Consider the following 15,686-nt stretch of genomic DNA (forward strand, 5'->3'; position numbering starts at 1 on the left):
AAGCCGCTTGGCCCAGAGTCGTACATTTCAGAAACGTGAAGCCCAAAGGCGACCCAAGCAAGCACAGCCACAAACCCGGAGCTTTTCGAGCTACGTATCTGCCCTTCAGGTGACAGAGCCATCACCTCCCCTGAGGGTGCGTCCACACAGGCGGGGGGACTGTCTCCACTCCGCCCTACTCCCCCTGACCCCCCACAAGGTGCACACAGCTGCCACTCACCCTCTATCCGTGGAGGAGGCAGGCAGGGCAGGAGAGAGGGGACGAGCGGGCCTCGCTGACCCACAGGACAGAGAACGCCCTTGCGGCCGGGGCGCCAGGTGGGCACTTGACCCTGGGAGTCCCCCATCTGTGTCTCTGCTGAGTCCTGGGGGCGGGAGACTGCACGGCTCGTCCCCGGCTGCCTGTCAAAGGGCTTCCCACTCAGGGAACACAGCACCTTTGCCAGCACTTTCTTGTTCTGCCCAATTTGCTTTCAAACAGGTGTCCTTTCATCTCTTCCAGGGCAGCGGTGAGAGACGGGACTTTGAAAGGGCGGGCGGCCATCCCGGGGTCTCAGAGAGACCAAGGCTGGACGGGGGGGCCCCGGCACGATTCTGGGCGTAGCGGAACATACACAGCACAGGGCAGGAATGGCGACCCAAGTGCCAGCCCTCAGATTCTGCCAGCTGGGCGACCTCGGGAAGCCTTCCTTGCCTTGGTGTGTCTGGAGAGGGGCTGTCCCACAGGCTTCCGTTCATACTTGTCTTTGGCCTTCTGGGGTCCTGACCCTCTACACCTTCTCCTTCCCTGTCCCAGTGAGTGACCAACACCATCCTTTACTGGGGAAGACACTCCCGGGTGGATTTTGCATCTGTGTGTGTGTGTGTGTGTGTGTGTGTGTGTGTGTGTTGTGGACCACAGCTTCATAGCAAACATTTCTATGATCCATAGAGAAAAGGAATAACCATCGAAAACCTGGAAAGAGGAGCTATCAGGGTGGGTTTGCGTCCTCTTTGCTGTGTATTGGCATGTTATGGTTTCAAACCCACCTCCTTATGATTTCAGCAAAGCTCTTTTGACCTCAGGGTGGGTTGCCTTCCACCGAGAAAGCCGTGTCAGGACGCTGTCATTCACACCTGCTGGCCGTAAGCACGCGGGAGCTCACGCAGTGCCCAAGTTGCTGGGGGCTTGGCGATAAAAACATACGGAGCGGCGGCTATGACATGATGGGCATTTAAACTTCAAATACCAAAGGGACGCCTGGGTGGCTCAGTCGGTTAAGCATCCGACTTCGGCTCAGGTCGTGATCTCGCGGTTCATGAGTTCGAGCCCCGAGTCAGGCTCTGTGCTGACAGCTCGGAGCCCGGAGCCTGCTTCGGATTCCGTGTCTCCCTCTCTCTCTGCCCCTCCCCGGCTCGCGCTCTGTCTCTCTGTCTCTTAAAAATAAACATTAAAAAAAAAGAAGTATTAAACGTTAAATATCAAGAATTGCGAGGACTCACTGAGTGTTTGGCCCCGGGCGAGGCTCCTCTTTGCTGACCTAAGGAACTCTCCGGAAATCTTGAGACACTTGCTCCTGCCTTGGCCGGGCCATTCCCAGTTGGCAGTGGCATTAACCCGGCAGCCGTCTCAGGAGGAGAAGGGACATCTGTTTCTGCCTTGGTGAGGCTTCTCCTCGTGGGCAGGGGTGTGAGCCACAGAGCTGTCCCTGGGCCACTACGGAGCAGCCCCTGGACCAGCCGTCCCTGGACCTTCGGAGGAGCCCACCTCGCCTGTCAACACCGGTGCCCTCACCGCGAGCTACGTGCCCCGGCATCGAGGGACCCAAGCCGACAGCTGGTGCTTGGAAGGCCTGACTCCACAGACAACCAGCTCCTAGCAAGGTGCACCTCAACTGAATTTGGACTCTATTCCTCCCGTCGCCCCTGTGCCTGGAACAACAGTGTAATTCATCACTGGTTTGGAGTATGTTATTTCTTTAATGGCTTATTAAGAGACATCATCCTCTATCCTACTGGCTTGTGAAATATTACTATTATAAATTATAACTCCCTCAGTGAAGCTGTGTTAAATTATTGGCAGAGACAGTCTCAGTCTCTGAGCAGAACTTGCCTCGAATACAATATTCTTGCTAATGCAGATAATAAGCACATGGTCTTTCGGTTCAACTTCTATTTACGAGGCTCTCACAACGTGCCCGGCTGCTAATCTTCTCCCTCTTTTCCAGATAGGTAGCCAGGCCTGGCGAGATAAGGGACTTCTGGTAAGCTTTGGCCTGGACCCGGCCCCAAGAACCTTCACTCCCTCCTGTTTTGGGAGCTCAGCCTCTGTGAGCATTGACTGAGCTATCATCCTGCCCCCAAATTCAGAAGGGGAAACTCTGAGCCCGGGCTCTGGGCAGAAGAGGTGTGAGATCTCTCCCATTCATAACAGGCCCTCGTCCACACCCAGGAGCCTCGCGGCGCCTGCCGCGATCCAAGCAACGGTAACAGGTTAGCTGCTCAGTTAACGGGCGGCGATAAAAAGCAAACCCCGGACCGAACATGCTCTCCTGCTCCCCCGTGCCCCTCGACGCCTGCGAGATCTTCCTAGAACTGGTCCTTGCCTACTTTCCGACCCCACTCTCCACGCCTTCCCTTTGCCCACTGTGCTCCCCAGCCCCGTGCCCCCTTGCAAGATGACGAGCCCAGGACCCGTGCACCGCCTGTGCGCCCTGCCCGGATGCTCCTCCCACAGACAGGACCCACCCACCACTTAACTCAGGATGCTGGGTCCCATGTCAGCTCATCAGAGAGACTCTCTCTGAACCTTCTGCATGCCCGAATCACACCGTCTACCACCCTCTGCACCTGGCCCACCTCTGTTTTCCAACGTTACATGCTTATGGATAGCTGAAAAGGTTCTCCATGCAATTAGGGTCCTTGAGCTCAGTCTCTGTTTTGTTCCCCGTCATGTTCCTACAACAGCGATCCTACATCATCTTGAACAATCACCTGAAAGGTAGGTATTATCCCATTTTACAGATGATAAAACTGAGGCTAAAAGACACTGAACAATTGCAATTTGCACAATCTCACAGTTAGTAAGTGTTAGACCTCAGGATCAAATCCAGACTTTTTCTGTGCCAACCTATTGTCAAGAGACAGTCCTCCAAGGGTCTCATGCATTCCCACACGTCTTACTGGGTGGGCTCAGAATGCAAAGCCCTGACCAGTCCTTTATCTGGATTGTTTTTCAGGGTTATGTTTGCAGCAGCCAATTGCACGACCTGAGGTAGTCCGGGACCAAAAGAGGGCTTGCTTACCGTTTGCTACAAAATCCTGAACTTTATAATCAGTAAAATGCCCTTGTTAAGTGCCTCGTTGCCCACGAGCAACTTTCTGGCCACTTCCCTTCCCCCCAAATTCACGTGAGACAAGGATGTGTTGGAAGGAAGGAACCAAAAGAAAATTTATTTGACTGAAGAAGGCTAAGCCAATGAATTCGGCGCAGGCATTGTGGAAAACAGATAACACTGACAGGCGAAAGTTGCTCAAATGTTTACATCTTTGTGACCTTCAGAGTCCGCTCAGCCATGAAGGGTCTGGAGTTCGACCGAACGAGGAAAGTGGTCAGGCTGAGCCCGAATGGTCACTGAGAGCACAGGCCGTGTCTCATTTACTTCTGTATCTCTGGCACTGTACCCGTATGGGGGCCTGTTTCACGGGCAGATGGACAGAGGGATGACGCCGAACGATAACAGCCTTGCTGGTCGACTCCCACACTGACTGCTCGTCGGGGAGGAAGCGGGAAGGGCTGGGCTCTCTTACATACAGGAGTTTTTATTTTTATTTTTAAGTTTATTCACTTATCTAGAGGGAGAGAGAGCGAGCGAGCGAGCGTGGGGGAGGCGCAGAGAGGGAAAGGGAGAGGGAAAATCCCAAGCAGGCTCCGGACTGTCAACATACAGCACAAGGTGGGACTCGATCCCACAAACCGTAAGACCATGATCTGAGCTGAAGTCGAGAGTCAGATGCTTAACCGACTGAGCCACCCAGGCGCCCCCACACGGGGGCTTGTTAAGCGTTCCTTCTGGGAAACTCTCAAGGAGTTCACAGGCCAGTAACCAGGCAGAACTGCTGTCTGATTATTCTTTTTCCAGCTGAATGAGCTTCAGTTAATGGAACACTTTAATAAGTCCTTCTGGGTCCCAGGGAAAGAGAGACGTTCCTCTGCTCCTAGAAATGAATTTCTGGTTCCACGGCCACAGGCCCCACACCAGAGAGAGGCGAGGACTGCTTGAGGCTCTTATCTGAATGCCCGAGGCAGGATCACCGAGGTCGTGCCCCCTACACTGGGCATCCCTCTGCTGAGAGTTCCAGGCTCACAAAATCAAAAGGGAGCTGCTGGAAGGCTCTGTCCCGATGCCTGACTGCCGCCTGCCTCGGAGGCAAAGGCTTGTGGCATTTCAGGATCACAGAGGAACGGAGGGAGGACCCTACCTCTCGGCTTCCTTTTCCAGGTAGGGAAAGCGAGGCTCAGGGACGTGACTTGTCCGAGGCTGTATAGGCGTCTGTGGTGGCAGCAAGACTTGAACTCGTGGTCCCTAACTCTCCAAACATGTCCCTTCCAGCACACCCCGCCCGTGAGCTGCTTCAGCAGGTGCCAGACAGGTGTCAATACCAACCAAGACAGAGGAAGAAGGGACCTCCAGGCGGGACGGGACGCTGCCCAAGATCACAGCCTGCTGATGGCCGTGCCGGGCCACAGGTGTGCCTGCTTCTGCCCCGCCCCCCTCACCCCCTACCGAATATGAAGCTACTTCAAATGTCAACCAGGAATGAACTGTGCAAAATGGGTTAAGGAATCAGATGAGTCGTTTCCTATTAGATATACACTTTTCTTCTGCTCCACTCAATTCTGTTTGATTTCTTTCCTTTTTCTTGTCTTTTTCCTTCTCTCTTTTTTTTTTCTACATAGCCATGACCCCCTACCTCACCCCTGCAGACACTTGGAGGTGACAGATGAAGGAAACAACAGAGACTAGTAGCTGTGTTGGTGGGAGAGTGGGGAGGCAAACACACAGAGGGTCGAAGAGTGTTCTGGTACAACAGTCACATTCCCTGCCCCAGGGCCTTTGCACCTGCCACCCTTCCTGCCCCGCCTAGAAAATTCTTAGCCTGGAATCCACACAGCCTGCTCTCTGGCTGCATTCATGGTTCTGCCCACATGCCCTCCCTGGAGGGGCCTTCCCTGATCCCCCTAAAGTCGCATCGCTGTCAGTGCTCCCTTGCTCAGCTACATTTCCCTTTGCAGACTCAGTCACAAAATGACACTTCACTGTACACGGTATTCCTTCTCTATTTGTCTCTCTTCCCCCACTAGGGGGGGCAGGGACCTCACCTGTGTCCTTCACTGCTGTGTCCCCCATACTGAGAACAGCGGTGGGCCCTCAATATGCGTGGGCCGCACACAGGATGCAAAGTGCTCAGAGCTCAGCGAGCAGAGGTCCCTTTGGGTTTGTGTAGAGTGGGAGGTGGTGGGGGAGGGGGAGTTCTGGGTCATTTCTGGGCCTCAGTGTCCTCATATGGAAAATGGGATGGTGACAGTGACATCCTCAAGGCAGGGTGGCCCACGGATGGCCCAGGGCAAGTTTCCCCCTCCGACCTGAGCTCTGTTGGCCCCGGACCGAGCAGACCAGTCACCTTCGGGGACGGGAGGCAGAGCTCCGCCTACAGACTTCCTCTGGCTTTTGCAAAAACAATAAAGCCAAAAATACTACAAAACCGCACTCTACATCTGTGCAGGCACCGAGAGCTGTGGCGAGCAAGTGTGCATCCTGCCTCCTGGGGTCCTCTGTGGCGAGGCAGGATGTGGGGCTCACGGCATGGGAGGGGCACCCGGCCCTACCACGGGGCCCACGGGTCTGGTTCCCAGAGAGCCCGCAGCCTCAGAGTGACTTCCATGGAATACTGGGATGTCAGACGGAGGGGGGCTCATTCCCCCCGGGAGTGTGTGTGACTCTGGATTTGTCCCAACCAGGGTACCCATGGAGGGTGGGGCTGTTTTCATCAAGTATCGCCCCTTTCTCAGTCAGTCCCCTGCCCTGATGGGCTTTTCCTTGTCAACTCAGGAGCATAAGCGGCTGCATGAGCATCATCGAAGACTCATTGCCGCTCTGGCCAGAAACCACAAGGACCCCACTGTACGGATGGACAAATTGAGGCCCAGTGAAGGTAAAGGACTTGGCAAAGTCCACCCAGTGCAACGTGGCGGAACCAGACCTAGAACCAGCTTTCCGGACTTCTGGACGAGGACGTTAGTGAGGTCATGGTTTCCGGATTTTATTTAAACTAGAATCTTACCCGGGCGGAAACTAGCTACTGAAACAGATTTTCCAGTTGAGGGGTGGGCAGGGCCCAGCCCGGACGCTGGGGCCTCCCCACCACCCCGAAGACGGCTTGAAAACCAACATCACACCCACCTCTACCCCTACTCTAGAGTTTTCTCTGAGGACTTAGGAGACCAAATCAGGCGGTTCATCTGCGGTCACGTTACTAAGTGGGGCTTGTTCATTCTCAAAGATTTTTCAGAAGCAGGTTCTAGGAAACCTTCTGAAAACAAGAGAGTGGGCCTCAAGGATGAGGAAACGGAGACGGGCACTCTTGGTGACAGGAGAGGGGGGGGAGCGTGAGAAGTAGCAGGACCGGGAAACAGAGATGGTCAGAATCACACTGAGGGTGCAGAAAAGGCTGGCGGAGGTTAGCCCTTGGCAAGACACCTGCTTGGGTGTGGGATGAGGGCACTGGGGGCCTGGGCTGGTGTCAGCCCTGTGCTGGACCCCTCCTCCGCCACCTGTCCTGCCCTCCCTCCCACCGCGAAGTCAAGGATCGTACTTTCTGAATCACAAAGATACCTCCACGGTCAAAATGGTCTATAGGTACAGTCTGCACATGAAATGTAAGACATGCTTTATGACGGGGCGCAGAATGCATTTCTCACGCCGCACGCGTTGGTGACTTGGGGCATTTAAACGTAGCAAAAAGGGGAAGCCCTTGGCTAAGCAGAACTTTCCAGTGATTCGATGAGCGTCCGGTTCCCTGAACACTGCCCCACCGCGCGGGATTAGAAAGGATCCCCTTCAAAATATCCTGTATGTCTGGAGGGCCTACTGTGCTCGGTAGGAGGCACCGGGAGAGTTACGACACTAACCGGGTCACAGGTCTCCCACCCTTGGCTGCCGGGGGACAACCATTTCAACGCAGTTTAAGACAGAGAAAGCAAGCAATTAACAGCACAGGCTCTGGAGTCACAGAGAGCTGGGCTCAAGTTCCAGCCACTCACCAGCTGTGCGATCTCGGGGGGAGTGCCTCAACCTCTCTGAGCCTCGGCTTCTTCATCTGAAAAACAGAAAAAAAAAAAGTACTCAGACTTACCGCAGGGAGAAGGCGGGAAGATCTCTCCAGACTGTGCCAGCAACAAGCTAAGCTCACACACCCAGAGTAAATAGCAAGTGCTATTCTGATGGCAGAGCCCTGTCAGGCCCACTGGTGGCGAAAGAGAAGAGTCACCAGCAGAGCGCGGGGTCAGAGCCGGGAGCACTGAGTGGGGAGGCTTCTGTGCTCCAAAATGTAAACGAAAGCTGTGTACTGTGCGATCTCTGAGGCCACTTCCTGCCCTAGATCGGAGACCAGGGGCCGGGGTGTGCCTAATTTGGAGATGTCCCGTGCACCCGGCAGGGTCAGCCACTCCACACACCCTGTGCAACCTCACGGTTGCACGCACAGTCCCCGAGGCAGCTCCGGCCTCCCGTCGGACCTGGGAGGAAACTGAGGCTCAGACACGCGGAGTGGCTTGGTGGGGCCACAGGAGCGGGGAGGGGCGGCGCGGGGCTGGAAGCTATTGTTCCCCCATGACGGGAAGAGAGAGGCCCGTGCAGGTAGCACCTGCAGCCGGGCTGGTGGCAAGTCCTGGCTCACGTGGGGGGCCGGGGGAGGAGGGTCTGACTCTGGAATGTTCTAACTGGCAGGAATCAGACAGCTGGGCATTTTGTAAAGGCAGAGGTTACTTGAATCTGAGACTCAGGAAGTATTATTGTTGTTTGGGCTTTTTTCCTAAGTGCTGGGGGGGCGGGGAGGGAGGCTCCCCAAACAGTAATAAGGACAGATGAAAATCCCGCCCCAGCTCTCCCCATGGTATTAATAATAAGCCCTCAGCTTGCAGTAGCTTCAGCCACTCGCTATCGCGGCTCTCGTCACCTGTGAGGCATGCAAAATGCTTTCCCTCTGGGAGTGGGGATGAAGAGAACTTTCTATAGCATTCCAATTTTAGTACGTGTGCCTGCCAAGGCAAGCAAGAAAAGAACTTTCGGCATAGTCAAGACCACCTGGGCTTGTTTCTCTCCCTCTCACCTGAACGCACCTGCGCCCGTGGATCTGAGCTCACTGACCTCTGCAGGTCAACAATGGATGACCCAGAGGCCCATGGATGTTAATATTACAGAGCGGCCGCTCCGGCCAGCGGGAGTCAGTGCCCAGGATGGGCTGGCCTGCCTCTGTCTGACTCTCCATGGAAACAACATGAAAGGAGAAATTTTTAGAAAGTATACAATAGTTTAATTCGAAGTAATTACTTTCTAGAATAAGCAGTGTGTGTTGTTTGCACCCTTTTTCCTGCCACAGGTCGGGGAGCATTGGGCACGGGGACATAGTCTTGCATAACTAACACTGGATGAGCTTCAAGGCCATCAGGGCAGCGGCTAGCTGTGTATCTTTCAGTGAGTCACTTTTCCACCATGCCTCAGTTTCCTGATCTGTAAAGTAGGGAGAATGACAGCATCTAGCTCCCGGCTTGCTTAAAAGATTAAGAAGGCCAACATATATGAAGTGTTTAAACTATGCCTGGCATATAGCAAGTCCTCTCTATGGGAAAAGCTGCCATCATCATAATCACCATCACCACCACCACCACCATCACCATCGCCATCATCACCACCATCAATATCATCTCCATCATCATCGTCATATCTTCATCATCACCTTCACCATCACCATCATCATATCTTCATCACCATCGTATCAACAGCAGTGGCATCACCATTATATCTTTATCATTATCATATCATTACCATCATCATATCACCATCACCATCACCATCACCATCATTACCACCATCACCTCCATCAACATCACCATCACCATCTCCATCAACATCATCATCAACATCAACATCATCACCATCAACATCACCATCTCCATCAACATTACCATCTCCATCAACATCATCATCAACAACATCACCATCAACATCATCATCATCACCATCACCATCTCCATCACCATCAATATCACCATCATCACCACCACCATCTCCATCAACATCATCACCACTATCACCTCCATCAACATCACCATCACCATCTCCATCAACATCATCAACATCAACATCATCACCATCAACATCATCATCACCATCACCATCACCATCACCATCACCATCTCCATCACCATCAACATCACCATCTCCATCAACATCATCATCACCATCATCACCATCATCACCACCATCACCTTCATCAACATCATCATCACTATCACCTCCATCAACATCACCATCACCATCTCCATCTCCATCAACATCATCATCAACATCAACATCATCACCATCAACATCAACATCTCCACCAACATCATCATCACCATCAACAGCATCATCACCATCATCACCACCATCACCTCCATCAACATCATCACCACTATCACCTCCATCAACATCATCATCACCATCTCCATCAACAACATCATCACCATCTCCATCAACATCATCACCATCAGCATCATCATCGCCAACACTATCACCATCATCATCATCACTGCTCTCATCTCCATCACCATTCACCGTCACCATCTACTCTGGGCCAGATGCGACACATCTTATGGGATGTGTCATTGATCCCATTTCCCAGATGAGGAAATTGAGCCTGCGAGAGTCAACACGCACAGACTTATTCATTGTGCCAATAATTAATTAGCAGTGATCTGGGAGGAGGCACATGGCACCATCTGCCCCAACACTGCTGAGCTGAGCTGAGCCACATCAAGCAGAGGACTTGGAAAGGCAGGCTGTCCCCATGTCCTGTGATCATTTTCTCCTTAGCTGGTGGATCCCCCTGCTAAACACACAGCCTCAGACACATCCCTCCCCAAGCAAGGCCACATATGTATTAGGCATAAGAGACGAACACGGAGTTTGGAGTGTTGCCACTGAATCCCAAGAGGAGACTCTGAGCCTGGTGGTTCTATGAATGGCTACTCAAGACAAATACCCAAACTCATAAACGAGACCCAGAAGCTTCCCTGGACACAAAGCCGTGCGAGTGAGTTCTCCTGATGCCCATCCATATCCAGCCCTGTTGTGCAGGGTCATTATGGTGCTTTCTTGGTGGGGGACAGTATCTGTGGCAGGGGGCTTGGAGAATTACTGCCGCTTGGGGGTTTACAACAGCATCTTTGTAAAAAGAATCTCTCGGAGTCAATTCCGGTTCTGAACATTGCCCAATTACCTTAGTGTAGGCACCAAAGGCCACAAGAAAATGAAAATCTACTGAGATTTTGCTGGCGAGAACTTGGGCCATTTTCTTATTTTTTGTTTGTTTGTTTAAATTCCAGTAGAGTTAGCATACAGCGTTGTGTTGGTTCCAGGCATACAATACAGCGATTCAACAGTCCCATATATTACCCAGCGTGGCATTATCTACAGTAGCTAAGTTATGGAGGCAGCCTTAGTATCCATCAACAGATGAACGGGTAAAGAAGACATGGTGTATCTATGCAATGGAATACTATTCAGCCATAAAAAAAGGAGTGAAGTCTTGCCATTTGCAAAACATCCGTCTTGATGTGGTAGATCCCGGTTGGCATAAGACAAGGATGTGCCTCAAGCCACAGCAAGTGAGCAACACCCAGGGTTCCCCCAAACCTGGGGGGCTCCCATTAACTGCTTCCTGCTTCACCGCAGGATGACAAAAAATGTCTTCTCTGAGCACCTAGTTTGTGCCAGGGAATTGGGACAGGTGACAAGGACATAAAGAAGAATGGAATGAGGAGTCACCACGGCAGAGAAATGCCCCATCAGTACAGTTCGGGCCAAGCGAAAACCAAGCACGAATAGCAACCCGGCTCCTATTCAGCGCTTCCTTGTGAAGCCCTACCCGCCCCCTCACCCCCACCCCTGCCAACGGGGCTGTTATTTGGAGACAAGGCCTATAGGGAGGTAATTAAGGGGAGAGGCGGTCATACGATTGGGGCCCTAGTCCCACAGACCAGCATCCTTGTAAGAAAAAGAAGAGACTAGGGGCGCCTGGGTGGCTCCGTCGGTTAAGCGTCCGACTTCGGCTCAGGTCATGATCTCGCGGTCCGTGAGTTCGAGCCCCACGTCGGGCTCTGTGCTGACAGCTCAGAGACTGGAGCCTGTTTCAGATTCTGTGTCTCCCTTCCTCTCTGACCCTCCCCCGTTCATGCTCTGTCTCTCCCTGTCTCAAAAATAAATAAACGTTAAAAAATTTAAAAAAAAAGAAAGAAAGAAAAAGAAGAGACCCTGAAATGTACTCACAGTGCACACGTAAAGAAAGACCAGCAAGGACACAGCAGAAAGATGGCCATCTACAAGCTGGGAAGAGAAGTCTCACGAGACACTACCTTTGACGGCAACTCGATCTTGGACTTCTAGCCCAAGTGAGAAAGAGAAAATAAGTTTTCGTTGTTTACATCACCCAGCTGTAGAACTCTGTTATGGCAGCCCCAGGAGACTCACGCAGGGCTGTAATTGTCATGCTCATCTTACAGATGAGGAAGCTGGGGCATGAGGAGGAGAAGCACCTTCCGGAAGGCCACCCAGCTACTAAATGGTAGAGCCAGGGGTCAGACCTACGCGTCTGGCTGCAGAGCCCAGCAGTTTATGGCCAACTGCGTCACACAAATATGTATTTCCTGCCTCCTTGGTCCCTACTTTCACTGTGAGAAGACTATACCTCACTCCTGCTTTGATGTTCGGTTTGGTCAGCTCTCTTGCTTTGGCCACTGGGATGTCAACAGATAGGAAGTGTGCCATCTCTTGGCAGAAGGCTTAAGTTTGATTATGCGGGGGCACCTGGGTGGCACAGTTGGTTGAGCGTCGGTGTTGAAAGTCAGTGAGATTTAGGGATTGTTTGTTATGCAGCAAAGCTGACACGTGTAGGGCTCGGCCTGCAATTATTCTATCTGCAACCAACCAACATCCAATGTGTAAGAATGGAGTAGGAGCTCAGGAGATCTGACTTCCAGCACAGGCTCTGCCATTCGCCAGCTCTTTGGCATTCACTTCTCTGCGCCTCGGTTTCCTCAGTGGCAAAATGGGGATAATAATAGTACCTACATCCTGAGGTTGACGCAAAGAGTCTGCGAGAGAGGATATCAAGTCCTCATCGTAGTGCCCGACCTAGGAAGGGCTCACTATGGTTGTCAAGTAGGATGCGTGTGATGTGTTAAAGCTAAAGAAACACGGCTGGGTTCAGATCAAGTGCTCCTCTTTCAGTGTATCCTTATGGCTAGCGCCCCCTTGGCCAGCCAGTGTGGAGGTCTACGTTCTACCAGAGGACACCCAGAGCCCGGTCCTCCTCAGGGAGGCAGCAGGAGGTTGGATAAGGAAGGAGCAGGGAGGCCCTTGGGTCTTGTGAAGGGGAAGCTGGGCTCTCTCCCAGGCCCAGAGTTGTTGGGGAAGCATGGGTTGGAAAGAAGGGTAGAAAGGTACCTTGAAGGACTGGCTCCTTTTCTCTCACTCCAGTCCCACGTCACAGATGAGAAACTAAGGCCCAGAAAGGGGAGTGTCTTCCCCAAGGTCATACAGCTGGTTTGCATCAGAACTTGGACCAGAACCTTGGTCTCCTGAGAGCAGCTCAGGCATCATTCCACCGCCTCCTGCTCATTTAGGAAGATATGAGACTCATTCCTCATGCTGGCTTGGAAGGCAAATGTCAAGTGTCTCTATCCTCGTGGGTGGATTTACCAAAACTCAACACTGATTCAACAAGCTTTCCTTTGAGTCACTTCAAAACACCCCCTTCTCTTTCTGGGAAAGTCAGTCCTGTTCACAGATCCCGGATCCTGGAACAGGTGGTGAGGCTGTCAGCTGTGAATACATGGGCAGGCCATACAACAGGAGTCGGTGGTTGCTAGAGTTGTTCTTTTGAGGGTCCCTGTTCATTGGTCTGTGTTCCCCCAAGCCTCGCAATAGGCAATAGACAACTGCCTGTCAAGAGCATGGGACCGGCCGCTCTATGTTAGAGAAGACACAGACTGTGCTGGGCAGGGAGGGCTTCAGGGAGGAGGCAGCCCTGGCCCCGGATCTAGAGAGATGGGAAGAATGTGACAAGGCACAAGAGGAAAGGAATTCCAGAGTCCTGTAGGGTCAAGTTTTGAAAGGGAGCAAGGAGAACAAAGGTTTCACGTTTTTGCTTTTGTTTTTGTTTTTGTTTTTGTTTTGTGGGGGGCGGGGGGCGGGGGGGAGGGGGGGGAGGGCAGAGCTGACAATGAGTAAGAGTAGAAGAGTCCGTAATTGGAATTTTCAGGGAGGACAACTCAAGTGAGCTTCAGTTGATTCGTCTGAAAAATGGGGAAACTGAGGCCTACGGCACAGGCTCCTGGAGGGTAGCAAATGATGGAACACATGTGGAGTATCTCAGCGTAGTCACACAGGTGGCACCCCCAACACAGCAGCTCCTGGTGAGAGACAGTCCCTCATGGTCTCTTGTGCATCTATGTCTCTTAGAAGCAGAATTACTGGCAGCTTCTGTTCTGGGCTAGCTTTTCAAGGATGTGTAGGGAATGGAAGGTAGGGGGAGGGTGTCTGTCTGGAGCAGTATCATCATGTCCCCCCCCCCCCCCCCCCCAGGGGAAAAGTTGGGGAGGTTTGCTCGCAGCCCGTTCTAAAAGATCATGGTTCCTCATCCGCGAAGCAAAGCCAGGGGAAATGAGGCCAACATGAAGCTCAGGCTGCGGGCTGTGCTGTGAGTAACAAAGTCCTTTGTCTCTGATCCAGGAAACTCATGTCTTCCGCCGGCGTCTGGCATCCAGCTAAGGTCTTAGCTAGCAAGCAGAGTAACGCCTCCGGATCTCCTCAGTTCTTTACAGGCACTGGCCACACGTGGCTACGTCTCCTTAAAACTAAATGAAATGTAAAATTTAGCTCCTCAGTTGTATTAGCCAAATATCCAGGACGCAACGGCCCCATGTGGTGGGTGGCTACTGGACTGGACAGTACAGATCTGGACCATTTCCATCGCCGGGAAAGTTCTCTTGGCAGGCCCTGGTCTAGTAGCTGAGAGCACAGGGTTTGGGGTTCAATCCCTGATTCTACTACTTACTGGCCAGGAGCATTTGAGCAAGTTACTTCACCTCGTTGGGCCCCTCTTCCTCATCTGTAAGGCCAGAGAAACAGGGCTGAGTTCACGGATTCTCGCAAGGATTTCACAAGATAACCCGTACAAAGTATACCCAGCCTGGGCCTACGGTGAGGGCTCCCTAACCAAGAGCTAACGTTTTCAGGTAGTGAGCGAATGCCAGTTCCCCCCCCTCACACCACAGTTGAGGGTGGTGGCAGGCAACATGAGGGAGGCGACGGAATAGGTGGGAAGGTGGCAAAACCCAGAGGGGCCTGGGAAGCCAGGCCCAGAGGCCTTGCCTTACGCCAAAGGCGAGTGGGAGCCTTAGAAGATTGTAGACAGACGGATGCCTCTTCTGCCCCAACCCAAGCTCACGGAGGCAGCACAGAGAGAAGAGAGATCACAGGCTCTGGCCCAGAAGAGGGAGGTGACATTCTGCACCGCTAGCTGCAAGGCGTCGGGCCAGATGTTTTACCTCAAGAGCCAGGGCTTAGGCCGTGCAGACACCGGCATCATAAGACCCACGTCGCAGGGTTATCGAGAGAGTTAAGTGAGACGAGCCGTGCAAAGCTCCCGGTTTCTGGCACAGAGTAGGGACACGAGGAAAAGAAAATCTTCTTTTCTGGGCTGGCCTAGAGGACAAGCAGGAAACCTGAGTGGCACCGAGGGGCAGGAGCTGGTAACCAAGAGATGCTGGGCTTTCCTTAGGTTGCAGATTACTCCCAGTGACCTCCGGAGTCCCTTCAGCTGGAAAGGCAGGTTTCAGGTTTTCATTTCTCGCAAGTAGCCAGGGTCGGGCTACTTGGACGGCTCTGTGTCCCCATAGAGCAGATGGTCTTGGCACCAGCCTGAATGGCCATTCCCCCCCTCAGCTGCTGTGACCGTTGGCTCTGGGGGATCAGCCCGGTTGGACGGGAGCTGCCCTCCCTGGGAGGCGAGCACACCCTGGTCCCCTTCCCCCCGGGCAGCCCCCCGACAATGACGGAGGTGCCCGGGGTTACGGGATGCTGGCATCCTTTGGCTCAGTGTGGAACCAACCCTATTGTGGGCGCGCTTTGTGCTCAGGGGTCCCATGGAGTCGGCTAAGGGTTGACTACAGCTGGAGGCCCAGCCCTTCTCAGCTTCTCTCCCCCACCCTGCTCTGTCCTGTCCCCCTCACCGCCCCCCCCTTCTCCTGGAGCACCTCCTGGGTAATCCACACACACAGCCGAACGCCTGCCTCAGGCTCTGCTGGGAGGGAACGGAGATCCCTGCACAGAGCTGGCCTGAGCCACAACCGTCAGTAAGAGGAAGCTGCACGAGTGAAACGT

The 15,686-nt window shown here is 53.1% G+C and overlaps 1 protein-coding gene across 5 annotated transcripts in view; it reads right to left on the bottom strand.

Annotated features, from left to right (window-relative positions):
- ST3GAL1 (ST3 beta-galactoside alpha-2,3-sialyltransferase 1) overlaps positions 1 to 15,686 on the bottom strand; it is a 95,601-nt gene that overhangs the window by 34,293 nt on the left and 45,622 nt on the right. For 2 of the 5 annotated variants that reach the window (XM_042924146.1, XM_042924147.1), the window contains exon 3: positions 7,304 to 7,359. The gene's annotated coding sequence lies outside the window, so the exon portion shown is untranslated. Of the gene's footprint in view, positions 1 to 1,029; positions 1,294 to 7,303; positions 7,360 to 7,395; positions 7,419 to 7,456; positions 7,647 to 15,686 lie in introns of those variants that run through there. The other 3 variants (XM_042924148.1, XM_042924152.1, XM_042924149.1) reach the window with 3 other exon arrangements.

The sequence above is a fragment of the Panthera leo genome, chromosome F2 (genome assembly GCF_018350215.1).
Source record: "Panthera leo isolate Ple1 chromosome F2, P.leo_Ple1_pat1.1, whole genome shotgun sequence".
Lineage (NCBI taxonomy): Eukaryota > Metazoa > Chordata > Mammalia > Carnivora > Felidae > Panthera > Panthera leo.